This window comes from Polypterus senegalus, chromosome 16 (genome assembly GCF_016835505.1).
Source record: "Polypterus senegalus isolate Bchr_013 chromosome 16, ASM1683550v1, whole genome shotgun sequence".
Taxonomy (NCBI): domain Eukaryota; kingdom Metazoa; phylum Chordata; class Cladistia; order Polypteriformes; family Polypteridae; genus Polypterus; species Polypterus senegalus.
Window position 1 is genome coordinate 35,438,785 of NC_053169.1, and position 8,620 is coordinate 35,447,404.

General features: G+C 40.7%; 1 long non-coding RNA gene across 1 annotated transcript; it reads left to right on the top strand.

Annotated features, from left to right (window-relative positions):
* The first annotated feature begins 5,059 nt into the window (after positions 1-5,059).
* Positions 5,060-8,309, top strand: LOC120516348. The gene is made up of 3 exons (XR_005630832.1): positions 5,060-5,097; positions 6,934-7,080; positions 8,270-8,309. It is a non-coding gene; the product is annotated as an uncharacterized LOC120516348 (long non-coding RNA).
* The last annotated feature ends 311 nt before the right edge of the window (positions 8,310-8,620 follow it).

The window sequence follows — 8,620 nt, forward strand, 5'->3', positions numbered from 1 at the left end:
AAATCTGCAGGGATTCCAAGGTTAAAAAAAAAGACCATCCAGCCGCCACTGGGCATTCTACCTAACATAGATGTTCTAAATAAGTCCTCTGGGTTTTCAGGCTTCACATAGAAGAAATTGAACATGATAGTCATGTGGACATAATGGACACCCGTCATTCGATTCATAAACACAAGGGGCAGCAAGTTACCACCACAGAAGAACTGGAACAGAGAGCTGAGAATAGCAGCAATGATGAATGATATTTCAATGCTCATACAGTGTAATAGAGAAGGGGGTTAGGAGCACACGTTGATACAGCACATTGCCGCACCCACCACATGACAAACCAACTCAGGATACAGATTAGCACCCTAGTGCACCCATGCAACGAGTAACACCTTAGCACCACACTAGTTCAGGTGGAATGGAAAAGTGTGAGGTTTTTTTATGGTGGCTGGAGTGCCAATTCTGCCACCAACCCTAAAGTTTTTCCCTGCAGATTAGAGGACCTACATGCAAGGATGGATGCAGATTAACGTCTAACCCAGGACGGAGCAATTGCAGGTTGAGGGCCTTGCTCAAGGGCCCAACAGAGCAGAGTCCCTTTTGGCATTTACGGGATTTCAACCGGCAACCCTCCGATTGCCTGCTAGCCTCAGAGCCACCACTCTGCCCATAGTGTAATACGGATACAAGTAAAATGTAGCTACGAAAAAGTCATTTTAAAATAATGTGTTTTTTTAGCAGTTTTTTAAATTGTTCTACATTCTTAACTTGATGAATTTCAATCGGTAAATTATTCCAAATTTTAGGTGCATAACAGCAAAAGGCCACTCCAACTTTTCTTTTCAGGTTGGCTCTTGGAATTGTAAGCAGACCTGCATCTGAAGATCTGAAGTTATGACTTGGAGTGTAAGGGGACAGACGGGGCAAGATTATTTCAGGCTTTGTAAGCCATTAGTAGTATTTTAAAGTCAATTCTGAATGACACAGGTAGCCAATGTAAAAACACCAAAAGTGGTGAGATGCGCTGAGATTTTCTTTTTGTTGTTAAGATTCTTACTGCTGTATTCTGCACTAACGCTAACCAATTGATGTCTTTCTTAGGTAGTCCTGATAGGAGTGCATTACAGTAATTTAGTCAACTGAATAAATTGTCAGCATCTTGTAAAGTAAGAGATCTACCTCTTGCTGTATTCCTTAAGTAAAAAATGCAGTCCTAGTAATCTGATTAACTCTTTGAGGGCTGAATATTTTTTCCAAAAAACACAGTTTTCTGAAAAGCACACAATGCGATGGGTTTCACACATAGATCAACATTAAACATCTGTTACAGGGTGCTGTGGCTGCTAGTTTGCCATCTCTTGTGGCTCAAGCCACTCATAAGTGGCACGATAGCTGGCAGGAATGAGAGGAAGACTGGCTTCTAGACACAGTGCAATGCAATCGGGTTTGTATCTCTTGTCATTGTAAGTGGCAACCTTCCCAGGTGAACATTGCCCATAGGCGAGTCACTGACACAAACATGTTCAGCACCCTGATCAGCTGATGCCGGTAACTTACTTTTATTTTCGACATCAATCTCCAGATCACATGCATCAAAATCGGAGTTCGACAAGTCAGAGTCCAGAAAAAAAGTAAAACATCGTCAATGAAGTATTTTGCTTTGTGCATTTGCTTCAATCTTTCAGCAGATGTCGATGGCATTTTTGACATTCACAACTCACTCGAGCGCAGGGAATCTCAGGTCAAACCAACAAAACTAACTTTTATTCTAGCAAAGTGAGTCAAACTAAAACATTGGAGGCAGGTTTTGTCATCGTTTACAAGTTGATTACCACTCTCAACCCCTGCGGCTGACAAAAGTCGACGTCCGCCCTGAAAGAGTGAATATGTCATTTAAAATTTAGGTCAGTCAACAGTTAGCCCTACATTTTTTACTTCCGACTTGACTTTTAATCTTAAGGGATCTACTTTATTTCTAATACCCTCACTATGTCCATTTTTACCAATAACAAAGATTTCTGTTTTCTCTTTATTTAGTTTGAGAAAGTTACTGCTCATTCATTCGAAAATACGAGTAAGACCCAGGATCAGACAGCCAAGAACACCAGGGTCATCGATAAGTAAAGCTGTGTGTCATCTGCATAGCTGTGGTAGCTGACCTTGTGCTTTGATATTTTCTGATCTAATGGAAGCAAGTATATCAAAAAGAGAAGTGGACCAAGAACAGATCCTTCTGGTACACCATATACAATATCACGGGTCTCTGAGGTTTAATCACCACAACCTACAAAGAATTTTCTACCTATTAAGTAAGACTGAAACCAATTTAAGACATTGCCAGAGAGGCCCACCTATTGACTAAGATGAATTATAAGAATACTGTGATCAATGCTGTCAACTGCTGCACAGACCACCATACTGCAGTCAACCAACCAATCAATAGTGACTTTCACACTGAGCACCACCACAAGTCATATATAAGTAAACAGGTAACAAATGGCACTAAAAAGATAAATCATTGTACAAAGTCACAAAGTAAAAGCAGGGTGGCACAGTGGTATTCTGGTTGGCACTCCAGTGTCTGAGGTTCCAATGATGAGCCAATCAGAGTGGAGTCTGCTTGTCCCCCTTGTGTCTGTGCTCTGATTTTGCCCCCACATTTCCAGAGATGCGTGTTTTAGATTACCTTGTGATTCAAATGTGTGCATTAATGGGTCCTGTGATGGATTGTACCCCCATGTAAGAGTTGTTCACGTTTTATACCCAGTACTGCCAGGATTGGCACTGCATATGCCAGCCAACATGCCAAGACCCTGAAATTGGTTCAAGTGGCTTTGAGAATGTTGTTATATTATAAAGAAGGAGGAGTACCATGGTCTGTACTTACTGTAACCTCCAAAGTGAAGAAACATGACTCTCTCAGGCTGCGCCCTTTGATAAACCTGCTCCAAAAACTATAACATGTTGTACTTCATTTCTGATCGAGAGATGACAGAAAATGATAGCAATTGTGTGTGTAACCTTCCAACATTTGTTAAATGACAGAAAATCAGCAGCTGCAGGCTTTGTGAGCAGGAGACACAAGCCTCGTTCTGTTCAATTGTACTTATTAAAGGTTTTCTAATCCTTTTTTTTTTTCTTCCAATCATTATGCAGTCAGTTCCAGAAATGGCATCAGGCACAGAACACTTTAGGTCGTCTGATATGAGCGACCCTGGAGTCCAGCACACAGAACAAAGGCTCCTTCATCGCTATCAAACATGCACCCCTCAATTACAAAGCTACTTCCTAAACTAACAATAAAGGCAATTAAATAGCTAAATAAGGACCATTGTATGACTTTGTTTGTGAAGAATATATAAATCTCGATAAGATTTGTATAACATTGGCTCCTTTCAGCTGGCTGTTTGTTATGCAGCTGCAAGAACTGCGTGTTTCTGCATTTCAGATTTCTACAAGCACAATTCTAAGCATTTGTGGCCGTTGTGTTGATGGTCATTTTCCCCACCCATATTCTTTGGATAACAATAATGTTCTCTGTTTATTTGTTTCACTGCACTATTTGTTCTTTATGTCAGGACTGGCCTGAACAAAGGTCACAGCTCAGAATCTATTTGTCCTTATTTTATTGAAATTCATAATCCATTCCTTGCTGTTGGTAGGTTGCTCTCTGTCCTGTATGGTAATTAGCGGATTATGAAGTGCCCTGTGTTCTACATGTGCTTATATGCGCCATAAAGAAAAATGTTAGCAGAAAAATGCTGGATGAACATCAGGAAGATCAACCTGTGCCAACCCGGTACCAATGCAAATATTTTCTGTTACACCATTTTCTTAACTGCTTAGTCCGTTACAGGATTATGTGGGGCTAATGTGGTCCCTCTCTACAAGATGGAGACTAACCCTGGACAGCACAGCAGACCATCATGTTCACTCATACAGTATAAAGCTAAATAAAAGTCAATATTTGATGTTGGGATGCAATAGGAATTCCCAGAAAAAACACCTGAAGAAAGTACACATACCGAAAAGGGAACCTACACTAGGGTGCTGGAGCTGTGCTAACCACCATGGTAGTTTTAGGTTACTCAAGTAGAATTGCCTTTTTAAAGATCCACTGTCACAAAGCACAACATAAAAACTATGATGGCTTCATTCAGAATGTAAGAAATATTTTCAAAAAAAGAATTCATCAGTGCTTGTCTGTATTAGGGTGGTGCACTTGCACAACACCATCCAACCTCTGCTCCTTAGAGACAAGCTGACTGAGATGGGAGTAGATTCATACCTGGTGGCATGGATCGTGGACTATCTTACAGACAGACCTCAATATGTGCGTCTTGGGAACTGCAGGTCTGACATTGTGGTCAGCAACGCAGGGGACTATACTTTCTCTGGTCCTGTTCAATCTATACACATCAGACTTCCAATATGACTTGGAGTCCTGCCACGTGCAAAAGTTCACTGATGACACTGCTATTGTGGGCTGCATCAGGAGTGGGCAGGAGGAGGAGTACAGAAAGCTAATCAAAGGCTTTGTTAAATGGTGCGACTCAAACCACTTACACCTTAACACCAGCAAGACCAAGGAGCTGGTGGTGGATTTTAAGAGGCCCAGGCCCCTCATGGACCCTGTGATCATCAGAGGTGACTGTGTGCAGAGGCTGCAGACCTTTAAATATCTGGGAGTGCAGCTGGATGACAAATTGGACTGGACTGCCAATACTGATGCTCTATGTAAGAAAGGTCAGAGCCGACTATACTTTCTGAGAAGGTTGGCGTCCTTCAACATCTGCAATAAGATGCTGCAGATGTTCTACCAAACGGTTGTGGCGAGTGCCCTCTTCTACGCGGTGGTGTGCTGGGGAGACAGCATAAAGATGAAAGACGCCTCACGCCTGGACAAACTTGTTAAGAAGGCAGGCTCTATTGTAGGAATGAAGCTGGACAGTTTAATATCTGTGGCAGAGCGACAGGCATTAAGCAAACTCCTGTCAACCATGAAGAATCCACTGCATCCACTGGACAGGGTCATCTCCAGACAGAGGAGTAGCTTCAGTGACAGACTGAGGAGATCGTTCCTCCCCCACACTATGCGACTCTGGTGGAGTAAATGCTAACATTACTCAGTTATTGTCTGCTTTTACATGCATTTTTATTACTATTTAATTTAATGTTGTTTCTTTGTATCAGTATACTGCTGCTGGATTATGTGAATTTCCCCTTGGGATTAATAAAGTATCTATCTATCTATCTATCTATCTATCTATCTATCTATCTATCAATGGTTAGGTCCGATGTCACACAGCTCCAGAGTCCTGAATTTGGATCCTTAGCTCAAATACTAACTTGAATGTCCTCCTGCATCCAACAAAATGGCATGTTAGTTTAAGTGGCAATCCCGAATTGGCCCATTGTTTTAAGTGTTGGTGTGTCCATAACTGTTTGAAGCAATGGACTGGCACCTCATATGGAGTAGATAGGTTCTCTCTTTGTGTCCAGTCCTGCTGACTCAATTTGACACAATAACACAATGTTTCTTTTCTGATTACTGGTTACATCAGTGGCATTATGGATAGCATTGCTGCCTCACATTCCCAGTGACCTACGGTAGGTTCAGTTGCTAGTCCAGTCATTGCCTTTAAGGACATAGGAAATTTGACAAACAAGAGGAGGCCATCCAGTCCATGAAGTTCGTTTGTTTAGCTAATAGCTAAGCTGCCTCAACATCTCATCCAGATACTTCTTAAAGGTTCTCAAGGTCTCTGCTTCCAGAGACCTCCCCTGTGGTATTTGTAAGGGACTTTAGCTACGCTGCGTATGAAAAGTATCACTTTCCTTGGAAATTGTTACATTTTATTTTCATACAACATTGAATCTCAGTGGATTTAATTTGGCTTTTTAGAAACTGATCAAGATAAAAAGACTCTTCAGTGTCAATTAATTACAAATATAAAACACAACACAATTCCTCCATAAATATTCACCCCCTTCATTTTAGTATTTAGTAGATGCACCTTTGGCAGCCATGACACTCTTGAGTCTCACTGGTCTCTCTCTGTTAGATTTGCACATATGGACGCTGACATCTTTCCCCATTCGACAAGCTCTGTCAGGTTGAATGCTTGTCGTTACAGAACCATCTTTCTCAAGTGCAGTTATAAAAACTGGATGTGAGATCTGGACTCTGACTTGGCAACTTCAGGATGGATATTCACTGTGTTGTTTTTGAGCCATTTCTATGTAGCTTTTTCATTATGATTGAGATGCTTTTCTTGCTGGAAAACAAATCTTCTCCCGAGGCACAGGTTTCTTGCAGACTATATCAGGATTTCCCTGTATGTCACTGCATTGGTTTTACCCTCATAGGCCTTCCAAAGCCTGCTGAAGAGAAGCATCCCTACAGCATAATGCTGTCACCACCATACTTCATGATGGGGATATGTGTGTTTTTGATAATGCGCCTTGTAATGTGGTGTTTAGTGTGATGACCAAAAAAGATGTTGGACTCATCAGATCACAGAACCCTTTTCCATCTGGCTCCAGAATCTCCCTTGTATTTTCTAAAAAAAACCCTTTATGGCAAAGATGTCATGTGTGTTATTTTTTAACACTGCCTTTCTGTTTAGCACCCTTCCTGGTGCAGCACCTAAGCAGCAGTTGTGGTGTGCACAGTCTCTCCAGTCTCACTTACTCTGTAGTTACTAACTCCTTCAGAGTCCTCAAAGATCTCCCTCACTAGTCTTCTTCCTGCGTGATTGCTCAATTGTTGTGGACAACCTTGCTCTATACAGATTTACCTCTCTACCATGCTCTTTCCAATTCTGAATGACTGATTTAACTCGACTCCATGGGATATTTTCTTGTCTCTATTCCCTGACTTGTGCTTTTCAATCACCCTTTTTACGGAGTTGCTTAGAGTGTTCTTTTGTCTTCATTGTGTAGGTAAGGCCATGATACTGACTCACCAAAAGCCTGACCTTCCAGAAGTGGAGCATTTAAACTACAAGCAACTCCAGACTGGTGATTTCACCTGAACTAATCATATGACTCCTAAAGCCAGTTGGCTGCACCGTCAATGGTTTAAGTATTGTGAGTGTATACTTATACAATCAATTATTTAGTGTTTAATATTTGTAATTTAATTTAGACTGTTACGCAGAGATATATTTTCATTTTGACATTAAAGAGTCTTTTACTGTTATTTAGTGTGAAAAAAACTTAATTAAATCCACTGTGATTCAAAATTGTAGGATTCTTCACATTCTACATCAAGAAGGTGTGCAAGTTAGGCCATTGGCACTTCCATTGTAAGGAGTTCGAGAGTCACCTGATGAGTGGTTTCCTATCCAGGGGTTACTCTGCCTTACACCAGATGCTGTTGAGATGTGTTCTGGTCCTCTGTGATCCTGCACTGGCAGAAGCCTTTTCAGAATATAACTGAACTGTTGATTTGCAGTGGAGCTGTTAGGCCTGCAAAACTTGTTGCAGACATAACTGGGTTTACTTTATTTATTTTGTTATAGATACTGTATAAGAATGAATATCAGGGTCAATGTTTGAGAAGAATTGGCCATTTAGTTGGCCTAGTTTCACAACTTATCATCTTAACACCTGCAAGTTGAAATCTGAAGGTCCTGAAGCACTGATGGAAGCTTATATTTAGCTTTAAGTCTCTGTCCTACTGTGTGGTGCTGAACAGAATCCATCCAGCATTTTTAAACACAGTAATAAGACAGGAGCAGAATCGATTAAAATTTCAGCTGTGCTAAATGCCCTGTACTTACTGCATTTGCTTTCAGCAGCCTTTTTTTTCCCAATCACTTCAAAGATATTTAGCAACTACTTAGAGAAACACCTGGGTAATACAATCTGAGTGAAACATTTTATGCCACTTGACAAAAAGTGTTAAGTATCTTTGCTAATACCAAAAATAACTTTTTCTGCATAAATTCAGTTGATATACTTGGCATCACACAGCCCACAACGAGGAAGTTAATGATTCGTGTTGTTTGAACACTTAAAATGGCTAACTTTCTTCTTTTTTGAAATTGAAAAAAAAAAAAACCTACTCAAAGCACTTTTTCTATTTCACGGTTTCAGGGGCTGTAGCCTAACATAGAAGCACTCGATGCAGGTTAGGAACAGCCTTGTCATTTTTCGCTTTGTATATATATATTGTCACGAACGGGACAGCTTAAAGGCAGTAGTGGTGGTAATTCAATGGTGATCCACAAGGCGGTGGTCTATACTAATATCTCTTCTCTTCCTCCCTCTACAGACCTGACCACCTCTGACATCATTTCTGGTGTCTGTCCCCCTGGACCCGCCTCTTCCTGCCTGGGCTGTATTTAACAGGAAGTGTCATCATCTTTGGTAGTCTCGTCTAAGACTTGTGTCCTATAAGATGTTATTTTGCTGAAAAGCCTTTTTATTTTACATTTATAATATACAGTGTTGTGGTACCACCCCAAGTCTCTTTTTGTTGTGTTTGTCATCTTTTACTTATACTATATAATATAATTATATGTGTATATATATACAGTACAGGCCAAAAGTTTGGACAAACCTCCTCATTCAATGTGATTTCTTTAGTTTCATGACCATTTACAGCTCTTCTTCTTGGTCAAAT